The sequence below is a fragment of the Eretmochelys imbricata genome, chromosome 28, assembly GCF_965152235.1.
Source record: "Eretmochelys imbricata isolate rEreImb1 chromosome 28, rEreImb1.hap1, whole genome shotgun sequence".
Classification (NCBI taxonomy): Eukaryota; Metazoa; Chordata; order Testudines; family Cheloniidae; genus Eretmochelys; species Eretmochelys imbricata.
In genome coordinates this window covers 7,810,357-7,832,573 of record NC_135599.1, presented here as the reverse complement: position 1 = coordinate 7,832,573, position 22,217 = coordinate 7,810,357, and the positions used below count along the sequence as shown (strand labels likewise).

Here is a 22,217-nt window from a genome sequence, read left to right as displayed (position 1 = left end):
AGGCCTCGAGGTGGAGTCAGATAAAGACATTAAGCTGACTGTCCTGGGTTGTCCTTATTTCCCTTATAGCTTGGCACTAGATTTGCCCTTTTCCAGTCCTCTGGAATCTCTCCCGTCTTTGACTTTTCCAAGACTTTGGCTTAGATACCTCCTTAGTCAGCTCATTGAGTATTGTTGGACGTATTTCATTGGGCCCTGGTGACTTGAAGACATCAAACTTGTCTAAGTAATTTTTAATTTGTTCTTTCCCTATTTTAGCCTCTAATCCTACCTCATTTTCACTGGCATTCACTATGTTAGACATCCAATTGCTACTAATCTTTTTGGTAAAAACTGAAACAAAAAAGTCATTTAGCACTTCTGCCATTTCCACATTTTCTGTTATTATTTCCCTCCCACCGCACTGAATAACGGGCCTACCCTGTCCTTGGTCTTCCCCTTGCTTCTAATATATTTGCAGAATGTTTTCTTGTTACCCTTTATGTCTCCAGCTAGTTTAATCTTGTTTTGTGCCTTGGCCTTTCTAATTTTGTCCCTACATACTTGTGTTAGTTGTTTATGTTCATCTTTTGTAATTGACCTAGTTTGCACTTTTTGTAGGACTCTTTTTAAGAGTAAATTAGTATTAGTAAACTCAATGGTTGGGTCATTACAAAACCTAAACTTAATTTCCCCAATACTAATTTCTCCCTACTATTACTCACATCTTCTTGTCAACTATCTGTAATGGGCCACTCTCTTACCACTTCAAAAGTTATTTTTCCTCCCTTGGTATCCTGCTGTTAATTGATTTAACTTGTGAGACTGACCTCACACTTGGTAAAGCAACCCCCCATCCTTTCATGTATTTATACCTGCTCCTGTATTTTCACTCTGAGGTGCCACAAGGACTCCTCGTTGTCTTTGTTGTTCTTTTTTCCCCTCCTACCATTCTTTAGAATCATGAACTCGACCATTTCATGATCACTTCCACCCAAGCTGCCTTCCACTTTCAAATTCTCAACCAGTTCCTCCCTATTTGTCAAAATAAAATCTAGAACAGCCTCTCCCCTAGTAGCTTTCTCCACGTTCTGAAATAATTTTTTTTTGCCAATACATTCCAAGAATTTATTGGATAATCTGTGCCCTCCTGTGTTATTTTCCCAACAGACATCTGGGTAGTTGAAGTCCCCCATCACCCCCAAGTCCTGTGCTTTGGATGATTTTGTTAGTTATTTAAAAAGAGCCTCGTCCACCTCCTCTTCCTGGTTAGGTGGTCTGTAGTAGACCCCTACCATGACATCACCCTTGTTTTTTACCCCTTTTATCTTTAGCCAGAAACTTTCACAAGTCTATCTCCTAGTTCCATCTCAACCTCAGTCCAGGTGTATACGTTGTCGATATATAAGGCAAAACTTCCTCCCTTTTTTCCCTGCCTGTCCTTTCTGAGCAAGCTGTACCCTTCTATACCAATATTCCAGTCACGTGTATTATCCCACCAGGTCTCTGTGATGCCAACTATGTCATAGTTGTGTTTATTTACTAGCATTTCTAGTTCTCCTTATTCCCCATACTTCCTGCATTTGTGTACAGACATCTAAGATACCGATTTGATTTCCCCCCATGTTCTCTCTCATCTCTTCTATGTCCCCACTATAACGGCCCCGGCTCCCCCCAGATACTTCCCTTCTATCTCACTGATCAACTCACTGAGTTTGTGAAGATACGGAACAAAAATATCCCCAATCTCCTTGTCCAGCTTTTCCAGCTGGAGTCACTCTTATTCCTCCAGGAACTGAAATTCAGACCATTTTCTGCCCCTCCTTTTATAGGAAAAAAGCTGGTCGGGAACATGAAGGCAGCCTGGTGTTTCTTCCTGTGTAGGAGGGAGAACTTCTTTGCAAACCCTGAGATTTCTGACACTCAACTCTACCCTGTGGTTACTTGGGAGAGGATCCTGTCCCACCTTTGTCCTTTACCCCCAATATCTCTGACAAGGGATGTTTCCATGTCGGACGTGGTTAGGATGTTGTGTTATCAGTGGCCTCTGGGAAGGGAGATCCAGAGCCGCAGGACTCCGCGTTACACTGACAGAGATGCCAGAGGGGGGAAAAGCAGAATCAAATGATCCAACCATGCAAGAAATGACACAACCATAGTGAAAGCCACAAAGGCTAGAAAGCATCAGAGGGGTCGCCGGGTTAGTCTGGATCTGTAAAAGCGGGCTTTTCATGTACTGTGTAAATAACAGCGTTGTAACTCCCCCTTCTCCAGTCTGAAGGCAACGCTCCCACATCTTCCGGCCTGCAGCTCTCGTGACTTAAACCTCACTGATCCTTTAACAGCTTCTGCTCTGTAACCAGTTCCCATATTTCACCAGGGGGAGCTGGTTTTGAAAAGGATTCAGCTCCTCAGATAAGTTTCCCACCTCAGGTATCTGGAAAGATTTCATTTTTTGCCTTGCACGCCACACTGCCAGATCATTTATGTTTTATCACCTCTCCCCTACAACACAGGCTTTACTGAGCTGAATGATGCAGTTACTGCTGTGCCAGGTGAAATTACACTGTATTTAAAATCCAGACTTACAACTCGTTGAACTTGACAGCAATTCCCTACTTTGTACACTCCCGGGCAGCCTTCTCTATGGGAAGCACCGTGTGAGCTCTGTGAGCCCGAGACAGACTGCAAACCAGACAGACAGAACTTTGATGCTCTTCACAGAACAGTTTCAGAGACTCCTGGGGTTTCCCACACACCCTCTCCCCACCTGATCCCTGTGTTGCCTGCAAACTCAGCCTTTTGACTACTTTTGCAGATGACACTAAACTGGGAGGAGAGGTAGGGTAGGGATAGGATACAGAGAGCCCTGGACAAATTAGAGGATTGGGCCAAAAGAAATCTGATGAAGTTCAACAAGGACAAGAGCAGAGTCCTGCACTTAGGACGGAAGAATCCTAGGCACCGCTACAGACTAGGGACCAAGTGGCTAGGCAGCAGTTCTGCAGAGAAGGACCTAGGGGTGACAGTGGACGAGAAGCTGGATATGAGTCAGCAGTGTGCCCTTGTTGCCAAGAAGGCCAATGGCATTTTGGGATGTATAAGTAGGGGCATTGCCAGCAGATCGAGGGACGTGATCGTTCCCCTCTATTCGACACTGGTGAGGCCTCATCTGGAGTACTGTGTCCAGTTTTGGGCCCCACAAGACAAGAAGGATGTGGAAAAATTGGAAAGAGTCCAGCGGAGGGCAACAAAAATGATTAGGGGACTGGAACACATGACTTATGAGGAGAGGCTGAGGGAACTGGGATTGTTTAGTCTGCAGAAGAGAAGAATGAGGGGGGATTTGATAGCTGCTTTCAACTACCTGAAAGGGGGTTCCAAAGAGGATGGCTCTAGACTGTTCTCAGTGGTAGCTGATGACAGAACAAGGAGTAATGGTCTCAAGTTGCAGTGGGGGAGGTTTAGGTTGGCTATTAGGAAAAACTTTTTCACTAGGAGGGTGGTGAAACACTGGAATGGGTTCCCTAGGGAGGTGGTGGAATCTCCTTCCTTAGATATTTTTAAGGTCAGGCGTGACAAAGCCCTGGCTGGGATGATTTAGTTGGGGATTGGCCCTGCTTTGAGCAGGGGGTTGAACTAGATACTTCCTGAGGTCCCTTCCAACCCTGATATTCTATGATTCTATGATGCCCTCAGCAGCAGCGACCCTCTCTGGCCTGGGCAGCGCCCCAGTGTTGAGCAGCAGGGCTCGGAGCAGCCCCTCTGTGCCAGCTGCACCCCCTGGCCGCCAGAGGCTAGCTCCCACTCCCACGTGCACAGAGTCAGCACAAGTGGGGACGAATGCCAGCGAGATCCTTTGGGGGCCAATCAGAGCCAGGACTTGATTCCCCAAGCGTGTGCAAAAATTTGTCAGAAAAGCCCTCAACTTCAAGAAAAACTTTTCAGGGGGAAGGGCCATATTTTAAGAACCCCTTTGTCAAATGAGGCACAGCGGATTTCAGGGCAATCCCAGTCTCGGTGCAGACGTTCAAGCACGAAGAAATGTCGTCCGGTAAACAGAAGGGGCTTCTCAATCTTCCACTGGAGCTAGTGCTCCCCGGGAAGTTCCCAGCTCTCTGGCCGGCCTGAGGTTTCTCTGTGGCGCAGCCTGTCTGCACTGTGGGCAGGAGATGTGTGTATCCGACCCCCCCACCTGCCCCCCCCCCAAGCACTGGGTGGTTCGGGCTAGGCAGAAATTGCGCCCACTGTCTAGAGGGACAGGGTCTGTGAAATACACCAGACCCAGGGTGCAAGGAGCTTCACCCTGGAGACTTCTCCCCGGGTTCCCTGCACAGGGTAAATCTGGCTTTCCCGAGCTTGGGGTGGCCTGGGAGAGTCACAGCCCCAGAGTCTTTGGGGAAAATGTAGCCACCTGGAGGGGTCAAAACTCCTGAGTCAGCCGCCAAAAATCAGGGAAAGGATCCCTCAAAGCAGGGACATTAACCACAAAAACAATTCTTTAAAGATTCGCTTGTGGGTTTGGTGTCTCTTGATAGCTGAACCCCCCCCCCCCGCCCGCCACCCCCAGGGGGTGGGTGAGAACTAGCAGAGCCCCTCAGCCACATGTAGCCAGGACAGTGATTTTTGTCTCTCTGCACAAGCTCCCACCCCACATCTGCCGGGCCCCCTGCCCAGCCGCTTATCTGGCCCCAAGCCTCAAATCAATCCTCGCCCCCCCCCCCCCCCCACTCCCGCATCAGTTCTGCCTCCAGATCTGATGGAGACCCAAGTCCTGCCCCTACCCCACATCTGCTCCTCCCCATCGCCCACCCCAATCTGACCCTCCCCCCCCTCACCTCTGCTCCTGGGGTTCTCCCCCTCCCCGCCCCAGGGCCGGGGGGCTGCAGGGCGGTCCGCGGCTCCCCTCCCCGCCGGGAGCTGTGGGGCTGGGGCTGGGGCTGGGGCTGGGCTGGCTGCTCGCAGGGGCGATGACCGTGGAGAAAACAGCTTCTCTGCTCCCGGGCCACGGAGCAGGCTCAGTACCCAGCTGCCGACCCCCCCGCAGCAGCGCCCTGCACTTCCCGGGGGCGGAGAGTTTGTGCAGGGGCCAAAGCGTGTCCCGGGCGGGGGGGGGAGGGTAAAACACGGGGCGGAGCGGGGCAAAAGGCAGGCTCCGGGACCGGGTGCGGGGGTCAGAAAGGGGGAGGCGCTGGGGGGGGGGCCCACCCCAGGAGGGGCAGTGGGGGGGTCAAAATTCCCACAAATGGGGTGAGGAGCTTTGGGGTCCTGGCTGGGGTGCATCCCAGCAGCCCCCCCCCCACCCCACGCTGCCCCCGGCCCCCACGCCTGCTGGGGTTGCCAGCCCTCCAGGACTGCCCGGGAGTCTCCCGGAATGGAGGATTCGTCTTTCCTTAGAGGCGGTGGCGTGTGATTCGGAGTCTCTGGCTGTGGGAACCGGAGGGCAACTCCCCTCGGGCGACGGCAGGCCAAGGCCAGCTGGGATTTCTCTCTTCCTTTAGCCCTCTGTAATGCTTCTTTGTCTCTGCCGCCTGTGTCTGCCCCATGGCTAGGAGCTATGGCCAGTCCAAGCCCTTGCAGGGCTACTCTCTGCGGGGCAAGGTCTCGCTCTCGCTCCCTTTCATGGGTCATGGGGGTCTCACAGCATATTTTTTGGCGGCCGCTCTTGCTGGTGGCCGGGCTGAGAGATTTTCCTAAAACACATCATTAACTTTAGGAAAAACAAATAAATATGCACATATATACATGTCCATGTCACTGTAATTTATTTATGTAGGGTTGGTTTTTTGTGTTTTTTTTTTGCAGACTCCATAATAACAATAATGTACAGGGGTCTCTATTCTTTACTGGACCGAAACAGAATGGAAACAAAACTAAGATGGTTTGATTTTTATTTTATTTTATTTTATTTTGATTGCTCTTTAGTAAGTCTGCTCCTGTGAACCTATTTGTTCATATCACGTTTCACAGCAGACTTGCTCAGCCCTGGCCTGCTGGGGGACAAGGCAGGCCCTGGATGAGGAGGTGGGTAAGGAGGCAGGGGAGATGGAGGTGACGAGTCCAGGGATGGCGCCCAAAACCCTGCGGCTGAGGGACGGAGCCCACCGCCGCACAGCCAGTTGCTGAGCAAGGCCACTGGTTGTCTGCTCCTACGGGGTCTGTGGCTCTGGAAGGGGGTAGCGGCCAACCCATGCAGGCAGCCTCTGCTTTGCCAACACCCCCAGCCCCCAAACGCAGCCCAGGAGGCTGCGGCCGCAAGAAGAGCCCCTGGTGGTCGCATGCGGCCGCATTTGAGAAACGCTGGGTTGGCTTCCGCTCTCAGAGTCTGGAACAAGGAGGCTAACTTCAGCGGCTTTACTTCCCGTTTACACCATAGTAAACAAGACCCTTTCTGTCCAGTGTGTGTGTAAATCTTTTCAGCGGTGACGGACAGCATGCTGTCTCCAGAACTATCTAGCAGAGAGACCCGGGCACGTGGAGTGCGAACTGTTGGGTTCGATTCCTGGGTCTGCTACTGTATATATTGAGAGCAAGCTGCTTACCTCAGTTTCCCCATCCTTAAAACACCCTGACCACTGGTCCGGGGAGGGGGGGAGTATTCTGGACTATACAATGATTCTTGCTTGTTCTCTGACCCAATTAATATTTATTTAAACACAGTGGAATCACTTCTACAAGAGAGATTGAGGGAAACCCCAGCAAGGATCTCCTCTAGTGCAGTGGCCGATGCATACCCCCCGAAGGCTGGACTCCCTGTTCAAATCTTGTCTCTGTGCCAGTTAGAGAGGCCTGATTCTCAAGGAGGGGTAAATTAGCCTAGACCCAATGAAGCTTTGCCGACTTAAAGCAGGCGAAAGCCTGGCCCAATATCACTATTCAAGCCCATTTTGTTAGACATACAGTTGTACTGAATTGCCAGGGATGGGCAGGCACAAGCCCACCCACATCAAAAGCTCCCCCTTTTTCCCTGGCCTAAGGGGAAGAGCCACTGGACCCAGGCATCAAAAGAATTCGGAGGGCAACAAATGAGAAAACAGGGATAGCAGTGAGGGTCAGAGGGTCAAAAGCAGGGATCCAGAGGGGGACACCAAGCAGAGAACCCTTAAAGGCATCCAGGGGACTGCAGCCGGGCACACTCCAGACAGATGTGCATCAGGGTCTTCCTTATGCCCCAAGTTTTCGGGGAGGGGGGGTGAACCACACCAGGTACATGTCCGTGCTCACGGCTTCATGAAGGCGATGCCAAGGACTATCCCAGGCAGGCCGCAGGACCCGGGTGGAAGACGGACTGGCCCACCGGGGCTCCTCACCCTCCACAGTTGACAGCAGGCCCCGTCACTTGGTGTCAGGTCGGGACACGAGGTGAGGAAGTGAAGGGAGATGCAGCGCGAGTGTGTACAGCGGTTTCCTAGGCAATGTTTCAGAAGTGGAACGGCGGCAGGTCACGCAGCCAGCTGGGTTATGCAAAGCCAGAAGCTGATGGGGGGAACCAGGGAACAGGGGCCCGATGGCATGGTCCAGAGGGCCGGGGCTGGCAGGGAGCATCCCTCCCATAGGACCCACTCAGGAAAGGTCGGAGAGGTGGGTGATAAAGCTGACCTCCCGCCACTTACTATCCCCATTCATTACCAAAAGGTCAGCCCCCACCTGCTATCAGCCCACGATCCCAGCCTCCATCACCCACTTGCCGCATTTTCAAACAAGCACGTTCCTGCTTTCCCCCACACGGCCCCTCATGCTTGGGAGCAGCTTCCCAGAGATGCACAAAGCTCCCTCCTCACTCCTAATCCTCTTCTTCGCCACAGGAAACTGGCCGGCAGAAAGGCCGATGGTGTCCTGAGATCCCAGCCTGTCCGGCTGAGCAGTGCCGTCTCCTTGTCCCCTTGCACTTCCCCCTCTGTCTGTCTGTCTGTCTCCAGCTCTGGTCGCTTGCTGTGCACTGGAAGCTGCCAGGTGCAGGGACATCTTTTCTTTCTGTGTTTGTACAGCGGGTCCAGGTCCGTAACCTGGACTCCTACATGCTACAGTGACACGCCTAGTAAAGTAGTAGGCCCCTTTGTGCTGTCCAAGTGGCATCAGGGGCGTTTGTGTAACTAAGAATCAGGCCCACTCTTTCCTCTGGAGATACCGCGGGGCGGTTAGTAGGTAGACACAAGGGCCTGTTGCCACTGAAAAGTTATCCATTAAACTGTGGCCATCCAGCCCCATGAAGCCTACCCGCTTTGGCAAGGAGGGTTACGTGAGTGAGCGGGAGTTTAAAGAGCCAGCCGCCAATGACATAAAACCCACGGACGTCTTATGGAGCGATCTTTATCTTTATCCAGATTGCTCTGAACTCGGAGAAGAGCTTACACTGCACAGCTGGGATTTCCAACAGAGCCGCAGGGAGGGAATTACAAAGAGATTTGGGTGCCTAATTCCCTTCAGCTCCTCAGAAAACCCATCACAGAAACCCAGCAGCTGCCCCACCGGCAGCCCCAGACAAAACTCAGCCTCCTACCCCCAAAATCCTCCCCCCGCAGAATTCACCCAGCCAGGGGCTCCGTGGCCCAAAGAATTAAGGGGGTCCCCGTGCCGGGTCTGACCGCTCCTGGGTGGCGCTGGACCTACTAGGATGCTGGTTCCAAGCCTGGGCAGCCCCGCTAGAGCCCTCCAGAACCACCCAGCGCGGTGAGACATGGGCCGGGGGACACCTGCTGCAAGGAGATTCTCTGGCCAGGCCCCAGCCGGCTCTTTATGGGCATGCTGAGACACTGCCGTTTAGGGGAGAGGAGCGGTCCAGGGGCTTGGAGAGATGGGAGTCCTCCAGGGACGCAGGGGTTGGGATCTTGGAGGCTAGAGAAGCCCATTTTATCATTCCCAGGGGGACACTCCCCATCTCCCCAGCCCCTTGTCTCAAGGACACAGTCCGAGCTGGGATCCCCGCACCCAGAAGAAAGGGTGGATCCTCTCCCCATTGTAAGAGGCCGGAGGGAAAGAGAACAACAGGGACTTCCAATCAGCATCCAAAAATGCCACCTGCCCCGCTTCGTAATCTAGAGAAACCCCTATCCTCTTTATGTTATCCCACGAGATCAAACGGGTGCCAGGGGAGGAGAAAAAATGGTACACTTTACAATGCCCCTTAACCCCGTTTATCCCCATAGCCCAGATCCCCTCCTCAGGGCTAGGGCTGATCCGTCCCTTCCTCCTCACAGACTCTCTGGCCACCCCCACAGCCCAGTATTTCCCATTCCCCACCTCCACCTCCCAGTAACGTCGCCCCGAGGTGAACCCCTCCGAGCCCAGCACGCAGTGACATGTGTCGAATCTCTCCAGCGTGTCCGGCAGGTCCTGCAACGCGTCTGCTCGTCTCACACTTTTCCCATCCTCAGACACGACAAGGATGGGATGGGCCGTGTCTGGATCCAGAGTCACGTTTGCTGGAAGGGAGAGAAAAGCCGAGTGTTAGGGGCAGAGCCCAGCCCTGGAGGAGGCTGGGACCATTTCTCACACTCCCCAGCAGCCCTGTTCTGGCCGGGACATTCCTGGATCCTGGGGAGCTCCCGGGCACCTGACTGATTCCTCTGTTTCACACCCAGACACAGACCAGTAGAGACATGGAGGAAAGAGACTGAATCTGCAGGTAGGGGAGTTGAGGAGGAGGCTGGTCACGGATTTAAACCCCCTAGGGATCCCCCTCACCCAGCTGGTCCTTCCTTCCTTGTCCTGGGAGAAGAGGGGAAGACACGGCATTGGGGAGGAGCCGCTCCAGAGCAGAGAGTAAGGTCAATATTCTGTGAGGTAGCCCCTCGCCCGGCCCGAGAGAAGTGAGCCGCATGAAGGGAAAGAGCCCAGCCCAAGAGGAAGGGAGGATGCTGGAGAAGAACCCTCACTCCACTCCGTCCTCTTGATTTAATACACAACAGGCCCGTGAAAGCCTCCCAGAACCCCAGGGCAGAGTTAAGGGTGTCTGGATGCCGGAGAGTAAGAACATTTCTGTTCCTTGTCGTGAGCATGCACCAAGGAATGAGGCTGGTGTCAGGATTGTTTGTCTGACTTCGGCTTGGGATCTCCTCAAGGCAGGACGTGTTTATTGTTAGACAGGGTGTGTCTGACTTGTTACTTTATCGACATGTTCAGGAAGATGTTTCTGTGAGAATTTGAATTTGGAGGGGGACAAGGGGGGTTGTGGGGGGGAGGCATAAGAAACACTAAAAGCCACAAAGAAAAACCTGGCCTTGGCCAGAACACAACCTCACTCCTTACCCCTCCCATGGGGTACAAAAGAGGTGGGATGAAGACCCCAGACTCACGACCCCCCAGAATGGAACATGACCATAAGTTGTAAGGTGTGAGACTGGGGCGTGTACTGCATGTATATTTGGGCCTGCTAAGGAGGAGGAGGTGGGAATAGGGACACAGACAAAGGCTCTGTGGTGTCCCAGAGCTGGGACGGGAACACCGGGGGAAAAGCTCGTCTGGCATGTAGAGCCATGGATACGCTTGCTTGGGACTAACTGCAATAAACATCACATTGCCTGCACTTTGGACTTCTGCTTTCTCTCTGTGTCACAAGAACCAGAGGAGGGGGGTGAAGGGAAAGGTTCAGAAAAGGGCAACAAAAATGATCAAGGTTATAGAACGGCTTCCGTATGAGGAGAGATTAATAAGACTGGTACTTTTCAGCTTGGAAGAGAGGCGACTAAGGGGGGATAATGATAGAGGTCTATAAAATCATGACTGGTGTGGAGAAAGTAAATAAGGAAGTGTTATTTACTCCTTCTCATAATACAAAAACAAGGGGCCACCAAATGAAATCAATGGGTAGCAGGTTTAAAACAAACACGAGAAAGTATTTTTTATGCAATGCACTGTCAACCTCTGGAACTCCTTGCCAGAGGGTGTTGTGAAGGCCAAGACTATCACGGGGTTCAAAAGGGAGCTAGATAGATTCATGGAAGATAGGTCCATCAATGGCTATTAGCTAGGATGGGCAGGGGTGGTGTCCCTAGCCTCTGTTTACCAGAAGCTGGGCTTGGGTGACAGGGCATGGATCACTTGATGATAACCTGTCTGTTCATTCCCTTTGGGGCACCTGCCATTGGCCACTGTCAGAGGACAGGATGCTGGGCTCGATGGACCTTTGGTCTGACCCAGTATGGCCGTTCTTATGTATGGATATGCTTCCTTGGAACTAACCCCAATAAACATCACATTGCCTGCACTTTGGACTTCTGCTTTCTGTCTGTGTGGCAAGAACCAGGAGAGGGGGGGTGAAGGGAAAGCACTCCAACACGCCACTGAAACTTTTGGTGCCCATGTGATCACTGGCCGTGTCTTTGGGGGACACACTTTGGAATTCCTTCATATTCCAGCCTAATAATAGGCCCCTCCCTCGAAAGCCACCAAAACCAAACCAGTGCTGCTGGGGATGATTATTGGATTCGGCTTTAACTATCCTGGAATACTTTACTGACATAACTGGGTTTTAATTAAAACAAACACACAGAGATCTTTAATAAAACTTAATCGGGGAATCATATGGGCTGAGATAAGGTGTTTGGGGGCTGGTCAGTGACAACGTTTCTGATGATCAGTGTGTGTTTGAGTTGTGTGTTCACACTACTTTAACAAAGGCGTTTTCATGGGGTGAATTTTCTCTTAATTTAAATATAACCACCACCTGAACCCTCACCCTTTGTATACGACAACAGCCTCTTCCAGCAGTCCCTCTCCATTTCCGATGGTGGAGTGTCTAGAGGGAATAAAAGGAGACTCGAGATGAGATTTCATTCCGTCACATTTACAATAGCATTGCCACTATTATCTGACAGCATAATGTTTTTATTACGACAGAGGAACACACACATGCAACACGGTCTTTCTAAAGAGGCCAGATACAAATTAATGGGACGCCTTGCACTTGATTTTCCTCTTTCATTCAGGCCTCTCAAAGCTGCTGAACCAACAGCCACCAAACGTCACAACCAGCTTGAGAAATATTATTTGTAGAAGAGCATAAGAACAACCACACTGGGTCAGACCAATGGTCCAGCTAGCCCAGTGTCCTGTCTTCTGACAGCAGCCCGTGTCAGATGCTTTTGGCTTCTAGAGGTTTAGGGACACCCAGAGCATGGGGTTGTATCCCTGACAATCTTGGCTCATAGCCACTGATGGATCTATCCTCCATGAAATTATCTAATTCTGTTTTGGACCCAGTTATACTTTCGGCCTTCCCGAGAAGTAGCATGGGTTGACTGTGCATTCTGTGAAGAAATACTTCCTTTCGTTTGTTTTCAACCTGCCGCCTATTTATTTCATTGAGTGAAACCCTCCCTCCCCTTCTTGTGTTATGTGAAGGGGTAAATAACACTTCCCTATTCACTTTCTCCACACCACGCAGGATTTCATAGACTTCTATCACATCCCCCTTAGTCGTCCCTTTTCTATACTCTCCGGTCCCCGTTTTTTAAACCTGTGTTCACATAGAAGCTGTTCCATACCCCTCATCATGTCTGTTGCTCTTCTCTGTACCTTTTCCAATTCCAATATATCTTTTCGAGATGGGGTGACCAGAACTGCACGCAGTATTCAAGATGTGGGCGTGCCATGGATTTATAGAGAGGCGATAGGATAGTTTCCGTCTTGTGATCTATCCCTTTCCTAAGGATTCCCAACACTCTGTTCGCTGTTTTGATTGTCTCTGCACCTCGAGCAGATGTTTTCGGAGAACTATCCAGGATGACCCTAAGGCACTGCGGACCGTACGCTGGCCCAGCTGTACTGCAGCAAGATCTCCCGTGTAGCTGCTCTTTGCCATCAGGAGAGCCTCTTGTGCCGACAGAGGGCTGTCCACACCGGCACTTTTGCCACTGAAACTTATGTCGGTCCGGGGGGGTGTTAGAGGGCTTATTTTTTTACCCTTTTATTTTTTTTGGTTCTTTTTGCATGAACAGAGAGCAACAATACCCAGAGTTTGAAGGTGCAAACAATCTGATGTTTATTAGAGTGAACTTTTAGCAAGCTTAAATTTAAGGGTTTTTTTTATTTTTGAATTATAACTTACTTTCTGTTTGCCCCTAATTTATATAGTAATATTTTTAGCTATACCTTAACCAATTATATTCCACTACCCTAATTAACTTGCACCTCGCAAAATTAATTATACAGCAGACAGAAACAATTAGAGAACCAGACAGATTAACAATAGAAAAGTGGGCGCCATACATATAAAACATACAGAAATTAGGGTTTTATAACCACAACTATTGAGAAGTGATTTTTTGCCAGAAGGGATGCTATTAAACTAAGTTTTCTTTAACCATCTTTCTCTGGAGGCGATAGGCATTATCAGGACAGGATTGTATCCTAACAGCCCAATAGCACCTTCTTTCGATGTGACTCGTTTGGAATGTGAGGAGGTGACCGGTCGCTTCCCATCTTATGGCTGCCTCTGCTGCTTAGCCAAAGGCCTTAGCCTAAGCACAGGGCCTCAGACTGTCACAGTGAGAGAAGGCCCTTACACTGGCAGACAGTGATTTTGATTCTTTTATACCTCTATGACTCGCTAAATGATAAACATACACCTAAATACTTAAAATATAGGCATTTACAGACAGGCCTGAATATCTATATCCTAACGGGGGGAGGGGGGGTGTTTTTTCACATCCTTGACCTACAGAAGTGGTAATGTAGAGACAGCCTAAGATCTCTTTCTTGGGTGGTAACAGCTCATTTAGACCCCATCATTTTGTATGTATAGTTGGGATTATTTTTTCCAATGTGCATTACTTTACACTTATTAACGCTGGGTATCATCTGCCATTGTGTCGCCCAGTCGTCCAGCTCTGGGAGATCCCTTTAAAATTTCCCAGTCAGTTTTGGACTGAATGATTTTGAGTAAGTTTGTATCCTCTTTCTCCAACATGGAAAGCCCCTTTGGACAGAGGCAGGTCGTGGCAACAGGCCGAAAATTCTGGCCTTCCGGAATTCTGCCTAGAGCAGGTTCTCGACGTACAGCGCCGCGGTGCTGCTCTGGTTTACAGGCCACAGCACATTCCCGTCAGCCACCCAGGTCGCAGGAAAGCTGGGGGAGTAGCAACCCACTGGGATACTCTGCACAGCGTCATCCATTCAGAGCATGAGCACCAGGCTCCAGCTGCTCTGGAGAGCTTAACTCTTTATGGAATAGAACATTTTAAATATTGTTTCTCCTAAGAGCTAATGGGTGTCAGGCCGGAGTGGGGATGAAGAGCAGCCAGACCCTTCGGCGTCTGATCGGAGCCATGACTTGATGCTCCAAGTGCGTGCAAAAATCTGTCAGATAATCCCTCATCTTTAAGAAAATCTTTGGGGGGAAGGAGGGGCTAGATTTTAGGAACCCCTTTGTCAAATGACCTCTAATATGGTCACGGCCCCATCCCTTGCCACCATGAGGCACAGCGGATTTCAGGGCAATCCCAGTCTCATGCAGACGTTCAAGCACGAAGAAATGTCGTCCTGTAAACAGAAGGGGCTTCTCAATCTTCCACTGGAGCTAGTGCTCCCCGGGAAGTTCCCAGCTCTCTGGCCGGCCTGAGGTTTCTCTGTGGCGCAGCCTGTCTGCACTGAGGGCAGGAGACGTGTGTATCCGACCCCCCCTCCCTGCCCCCCCCAAGCACTGGGTGGTTCGGGCTAGGCAGAAATTGCGCCCACTGTCTAGAGGGACAGGGTCTGTGAAATACACCAGACCCAGGGTGCAAGGAGCTTCACTCTGGAGACTTCTCCCTGGGTTCCCTGCACAGGGTAAATCTGGCTTTCCCGGGGTGGGGGCTGGGAGAGTCACAGCCCCCAGAGTCTTTGGGGAAAATGTAGCCACCTGGAGGGGTCAAAACTCCTGAGTCAGCCGCCAAAAATCAGGAAAATAATCCCAAAAATGATGTGGATTTTTTAAAAGATTCTGTTGTGGGTTTGGTGCCTTTTGGTGTCTGAACCTCCCAGGGGATGGGTGAGAATTAGCAGCCCCTCACCCACATATAGCGAATAAATCAGGGGTTCTCAAACTGGGGGGAGGACCCCTCAGGAGGTCATTAGATTATGACATGGGCAGCGGGGGGGGGAGCGAGGGTCCCAGCTGTCAGCTTCCACCCCAAGCCCCCCTTTGCCCCCAGCATTTATAATGGTGTTAAACATATAAAAAAAGTGTTTTATATTTTAATTTATAAGGGGGGGGGCGCACTCAGAGGCTGGTCACCAGGACAAAACTTTGCAAACCACCGGAGTAAAGAGATTTTGGTCCCTCTGCACAAGCTCCCACCTGCGCGGCCCCCTGCCCAGACATTTATCTGCCCCCTCGCCCCCCCATCAGATCTGGAGGCAGAAGTGTGACCGGACCCCCCCCCGGCCATTTGCCCCCCATCAGTCCCTCCTCCCAGCCTCACCACTGCCCCTCCGGCCGCTCCTGGGGTGCTCTGGCCTGGGGGGGCTGCAGGGGGGGTCCCCGGCTCCCCTCCCAGCCGGGTGCGGTGTGGGGCCGGGCTGGCTGGTCGCCGGAGGGCGGAGGAGGAAGCCGCTGAGCTGACCCACGTGAATCCGGTTCCCCTCCGGATTGGCTCCTTTGCACGGACTCCCGAAGCAGGCTCAGCCCCGGATCAGCTCCTCGCAATCCCCGGGGCGGGGAGTTTGTGCAGGGGCCAAAGCGGGTCCCGAGGGGGGTAAAACACGGGGCGGAGCGGGGCAAAGGGCAGGCTCCGGGAGGGGGTGCAGGAGCTGGGGGTCAGAAAGGGGGAGGCGCTGGGAGGGGGGGAACCCCCAGGAGGGACGGGGGGGTGTCAAAGTTCCCACAAATTAGGTCCCCAATTTGTGGTCCCCAAAATAGGGCGTGGGTGGCTTTGTTGCAGCTGAAGAAGTGGCGGGGGGGGGGGTTACCCACGAAAGCTCGGGCCCAAATAAATCTGTTCGTCTTTAAGGTGCCACCGGACTCCTCGTTGTTTCGGGGGCCCTGGCTCGCGGCCATCCCGGCGATAGTGTGGCTGTCGCGGGTGAAACCACCCTGAGCCTTGTCTACACTAGGATCCTACAGTGAGGCAGAGAAACCCCCCCAGTCCCGGTGCGGGGTGTCTCACGCTGCAGGGCTCACTGGGGAATCCCGGGTGTCCAGGGTCCCGTGCAGCACCCGAGAGAGCCCACAGGCTCCTCCTAGTAAACCCCAAAACCCCAAGCTGGTGAGGTCCCCGCAGGTGCTGGGGTGACCCTGCCAAGTGGGGCAGCAAATCCCAGGACTCTGCCCTCAACAAGGGCAGCTGGGAAATTGAAAAGGAAGGAAGATAAAGAATTCTTTTGAACGCCGCACGAGTTAAAAGGAACTTTAATAGCCACAGAGCATATGGAGAAGAGGGGGAAGGAGCTTCCAGGGGTCCTAGACGTGGGGGGACAGGGGCTGGGCAGATGGGAGTTCTCCACCCTCATAGAGATGACCCAGGAGGAAAGCTGTGTAAATGGGAGTCCTCCAGCGTCAGAGAGGAACCAGGAGACGGTGTCGATGGGAGTCCTCCAGGGTCAGAGAGATGAACCAGGGGTCTGTGCAGAGGGGAATCCTCCAAGCTCTCCGATCCTCGGTGACTACGGCTAGAGACAGGGTGACCAGATAGCAAGTGTGAAAAATCCAGACAGGGGCTGGGGGTAATAGGCCTCTATGTAGGAAAAAGCCCCAATTACGGGGACTGTCCCTATAAAATCGGGACATCCGGTCACCCTCGCTGGAGAGGCCAATTTTGTCACTCCCGCAGGCTGTGTTCTGCACTCTTGGAAGGGCTGTAATTTGGGGAAAGAAAAATCTGTTTTTTTCACACACGTCGGAAGTTGAAACCCTGGTTTAAAAGTGCGCAGAGATGTTCCCGACGCCTGCAGAATCCTGACTTGGTTTGTTTTGTAGATTCAGCCTTGACGCTCGTTCCCTTAGGAGCTGTCTCTCACGCTGTGTATGTATAACACAACACCGTGCCCCGAGCATGGGTGCAGCCTCTAGCCGCTACGGTATTAAAAATAATCCCGGGATCAATAGAAACAATTCCTGCGTAGTCAGACAAGAATGAAACGGGGAAAGCTGTGGTCGGAGGAACAGGCCGAAGATCATCAGAGAGAAACTCCCCAGCCTAGCGCTCTCAATTCCCAACCCTGCCAAATTGTACACGCCTTTCCTCATACTACGCCAATGGCCCCATTGATTTCAATGTGCCCGACCTGCAATCAGGCAGACGGTAAGGTTGTGAGGACAGGGGTCTTGAGCAGAAACCAGCCCGGGGTCAGAGTCTCTCTCTATGTGTGTGAGTATATTTCCTGTTAACAGGTCTGATTCTCCTCTCCCTACAACTTCTCACTGGTGTAGACAGAACAAGGGGTTCCAGTGGGATTACGTCTGGTTTACACCAGGGTGAGGGAGAGGTGAATGACCCTGTGAACCCAGTCAGACTCTTCCTGGTTTGGGCTGGGCTCAGGGGGAAGGCACAAGAGTTGAGTGAGTTTTGTCTCTATGGGAAGTTTGAGGAGCCTATGACAGGGATCAGCAAAAAGAACGAGGACTGCTTGTGGCCCCTTAGAGACTAACAAACTTATTTGAGCCTAAGCTTTCGTGAGCTAAAGCTCACTTCATCAGATGCATGCAGGGATGCAGTTGTTTGGGTGACCTCGCTGTGTAGTTCCATCCCAGACCATGTTTGCATTGCTTTTACCTTTAACCTTAGCTCTGGAGTGGGTAGGCATTTAATGCAAAACACAGGACACTGGGAGTGGGAGAAACTAAATTCTACTTTATTTCAAAGGCCGAACAAAGGCAGACTCCTTTCCCCAGCCCCAGCCCAGCCCAACGCGGGACTTTTCAACCCCAGTCCAGCGCCTGGCCACGCCCAACGCCTGCATGAACCAGCAACGTTTGTAAATGGGTAGAGAAGGGCTGAGGAGCCATGAGAGACACTGGGAGCCAGGCACAAAAGCAAACACCTCGAGAGCAGGGAACCCCAAGAGCTCTGGTTGGAGGGATGACTGTGGGGTGAGTGGGGCAGAGACAGTCTCTGTCATCCCCACACAGGACACTGTGATAGATGGGGAAGGGGTGACCGGCTGGGCTGTCAGGCTCCTTCTCTCCCTCTGGCCTCAATGATGGGGGTCAGCCTGGGTTCAAGGCTGGCCAGGTCTGCTGACATCCCCGGCTCCCGTCCTGCCTGTGCCCAACCTTGTCATCTCATAATAGGGAGACGCTGCCCCCTCCCCGCATCATTCTTCTTGGGGTGTCGTTCATGGCCCTTTGGAGCTCAGGGGCAGCTTCACAGGACACTCACAGGCCAATTCCTGTCTGTCTCTGGCTCTGATGCAGGGAGTTCACAGTTCTCAGCCTCGGCTGCCTCGCTCTGATCGCAAACGCAGGAGTTTCCCAGCTCTGTTCCCCCATCTCCCGCCCTCTCCCTCTCCTGACAGTATCTCACATCACTGCAGGGATCATTCGGGCAGTAACCTCCTTCCCTGTTTCAGTCTCGGCCTCTCGGAGTATCTCACCCTGAGAGTTTGTGCTGAGAGATATTGATCATTGTCAGTGTTCAAACAACACAAAAAATCTCACGACAAAGGGTTAGACAAAGGTTAAAATAAAATTTAAACAGGCTATTGTGGCAAATGATCACTTGTCTCGTGAGGTCCTCACTAAATCTGAGCTACCTCCTGTCACACTAAGTGAATATCGAAGTATGTGATCAAATGGCCCTCACAAAGAGAGAAAACCCACAATGCAAGGTGGGCTATAAAACACTTTCACATTCATAAAGGGAAATCTCAGAGAGTCTTTTAAGATTCAAAATCAGGAAAATAAATGTACCCATTTTCTTCTGAAGTGGCTAAACCTGCTTTACTTCTGGCCTCATTATTTGGTTGTATTAGTTACAAAAGTTTTCGCATTATTATAATAAAAGAAAGAGAAACAAAGACAAAAAATAAGTAAATCTGGACTCGCCTGGAAGAAGCCCAGAAACCATTTTACCAATAGAGGGAAACAGGGGCTATAAGGTCAGACAGGTCACACTGTGCCTTGAGGTCTATTAGGATTCCCCTGCCCGCTCCCAGGTCTGTGACACTTTCTTCTCTAACCCTCAGGAGTCTAACTAAGGATCAGAGAAATCAAACTGTGGTTCCTAAGCATCCCTCAGACTCACCCCATTGCCTTCAAAAAGCACAGGAGGTAAAACACCACTTTTTACTGGCCCAGCTCCCGCTATTCTAGCATCTAGTTAATTCTGGCCCATAAGGCAGAAAATGTACAAACAATAAATGGCCTGGAGCAATGTGAGACTATCTGGGAATGAGACAATCTGGCCCCAAAGGGGGAACTCAGGGACTAGCAATCACTCTGCTAATGGGGGAATCAGGACAGATAAGATACTGTCAGGGTCAGTTTACACAAGGAAATCTGCTGGAGGGTCACAAGGATGCGCTGGCTAATCCCGACCACGTTTCCTACCCGAGAGAGAACTTCCGAGGCTGACGCTGAGGAGACAGAGGTGGGATCTCTGGGCCTCCCACAAAAGGTCCTGTGGGAGTCAGTCCCACTCAGTGGCGCTTTCTGATTGTGGTGGGGCCAGGGAGAAGGTCGCAAAAAGAAAAGGAGGACTTATGGCACCTTAGAGACTAACCAATTTATTTGAGCATGCTTGTATCGTTGTAGCTGGAGTTATAAATGCTGACTATGCATCTGTATTTCAAATGTGTTTGCTCCTGGGAAACACAAAATACTCCATCTCCAGTCTAGTCAGCACATTGTGAAAGGCCTATTCCAGTTGACTGGCCCATCGGCAAAAACAACGGGCCATGGGAAAAGCTTATTCTGACCGGATGATCTGTCGTATGGACACTTCAGTCAGGGTATGAGTAATGGCTGCTAGAACTCATGAAAGCTTGCAAGGGCATGTGACTAGATCATGGGATACTGGCCTCCATCTTGTTGCTGTACTTTTCCACAGACTCCTGCTGGGGGCTTGGCTTGAAACAAAGAAGTTCGCGCCACCTGCAAGAAGCTATAGAAGGGGGAAGTGACATCACCCCTGGGCCTCTCTCCCCCTACAACTCGACACCGGAAAACACGTCAGGAACAAAGACTGAAGTGGGGAAGGGGGTCCCAGGCGGGACAGAATTCCTGCCTCTGTCCGCTAACAGGGCGAGACACTGCTTGATTCAAATCCTGTCGAGTTTATAGGGCTTAGGTTGTGTTTTGTTTTATTCCTTACGGTAATCTGCTTTGATCTATACGCTCACTACTTATAATGATTTTAAATCTCTCTTTCTTAGGGAGTAAGGGAGCCCAGACTGGTATGCCAGAGGGCTCAGCAGGACCCCAGTTCCAGGCTGTACCCTGGGAAAACCCATCACAAAGGTACCGAGGGAATGAATGTTAAGAAGCGGTACTTCTCTATACCCCGTGCTCTCCCTCTCTTCTTATCCCACAGTCCCCAAACACTCGATAGCCCCAGGACCCAGTTCCCCGTGCTTCCTAGTTCTAGCCGCCCCAACTCTTCAATCCCCAGTTTCCTCCACAAAACCCATCCTCCTGGTCCTTCAGTATCTGATCCCCCAGAACCCAGCACCCTGGGCGATTTGGGGAGGGGAGGAGTTGCCAGCCCCCAGGGACACTTAATCTGCATGAAATAGCTCCAGGTACATGGGGGAGCCCAGCCCAGGGACTGGTGGAAGACAGGGAGGGGAGTGAGACAGGTGTCTATAGAGTGAAGGTCAGGCCTGGCCCAAGTGTCCTTCTCCTAATCTCCATGGAAGGGGGAGCCTGTCTGGGAAGGGCAGGGAGGGGGGGGGGGGAAGTTCAGCAAGGCAGAGGGAGCATCTGGAGGAGTTTCTCTCTCTCCCCCTTACCCCACCTGTGGCCCATCAGCTCAGCAGCCAGGGCTGGTGCAGGGAGGAGGGCCTGATCGGGGCTTCCCCTCCTCTGCCTGGGGCTTGCTGAAACCAGGCAGAGCCAGAGGGTCACTGCTCAGCTACCGCTGTATCCTCACCCCAGAGATGGGCAGCTGGATCCTTGGGAGCCAAATGCCCCTGGGAGTGTGGGGGAAGTAGGAAATGGATTTATTACTATGGCCAGCCCTAGTAAGGCACTGAGAGAACTTCCCTACTGTGTGGAGGAGTCTCCGATGTCCAATTCCGTGTTAGCTCCACTTGGACCATTTTCCACCCTGAGGACATCTGAGAGCTTTCTTCCCCGTGTGGATTTGCTGATGCCTGGAACTACAGGGGCACCCTAGAAGCTTTGCTCATTCAAGGTCTCTCTGTTGTGTGGATCACTGATGTGTGAACTCAGACTGAATCTAGTCAAGCTGTTCCTAGGGTATCTCACCCTTGAGGATTCTCTGATGTTTGGTAAGCTCTGAGCTCTTACTGAAGCTTTTCCCACAGTTGAGGCGTTTATGAAGTTTATAGCCTTTGTGGATTCTGTGACGTCTAATAACGTTTGTTCGCTCAATGAAACTTTTCCTACAGTGGAGGATTTATCAGGTTTATCTCCGGTATGAATTCTCTCAAGGCCGCCCTTAGGATTTATGGGGCCCTATGCAGTATTATTAAACTGGTCCCCCGATGCCCAACGGCAGCCTGGACTCGCATGCGTATTTTAGATAAGGGGGGGGTCTTTTGAAGGATTTATTTAAAAAACTATATGTCTGAAGATCCAAGCATTTAAGGCTAAAGATGAATACTCAGATTGTGCATCTAAAAATCTCTGCAAGGATTTTTTAGAGATGTGATTTTATAAACTTCACCAACACACTAATGAAATATTTTTAAGTCAAATTTTAAACTAAGGTCCTGTAGACTGACATGTTCTGAGTAAATATTACAGTCATGCACAACTGTTTTGGTCAGTAAATTCAGAAACTGACCGTATATACCTGGGGGTTGGCAAATGCCTGTTAAATGGCTTCATTACCCCTTGAGTGGGTCTTTAACAGTTTCAGTGTTGTGCTAATAGGTCTGGCAGGCTGGAGGCTTTTTCACTTTTAAGTTACTAGATCCCCTCCGGAGGAAGACTCACCAGGCTGCAGCAGCCAGCTGTGGTGGGTGCTTGCAGGGAGGGTCAGAACAGGGATAGGAAGAGGCAGATGGGTGGACACTAAGACCCAGGGGTGCCCCAAATTTTCAGGTTCCCTACTATGCCTAAGGACGGCCCTGAATTCTCTGGTGTCTAATAAGGTGTGAGATCTGAATGAAACTTTTCCCACAGTCCAAGCACTTGT

General features: G+C 51.4%; 1 long non-coding RNA gene across 1 annotated transcript; it reads right to left on the bottom strand.

Annotated features, from left to right (window-relative positions):
* Positions 1 to 8,269: 8,269 nt before the first annotated feature.
* LOC144258329 (uncharacterized) lies at positions 8,270 to 15,508 on the bottom strand. The gene is made up of 3 exons (XR_013344663.1): positions 15,381 to 15,508; positions 11,657 to 11,716; positions 8,270 to 9,401 (listed from the first exon to the last, which is right to left on the bottom strand). It is a non-coding gene; the product is annotated as an uncharacterized LOC144258329 (long non-coding RNA).
* Between the last annotated feature and the right edge of the window lie 6,709 nt (positions 15,509 to 22,217).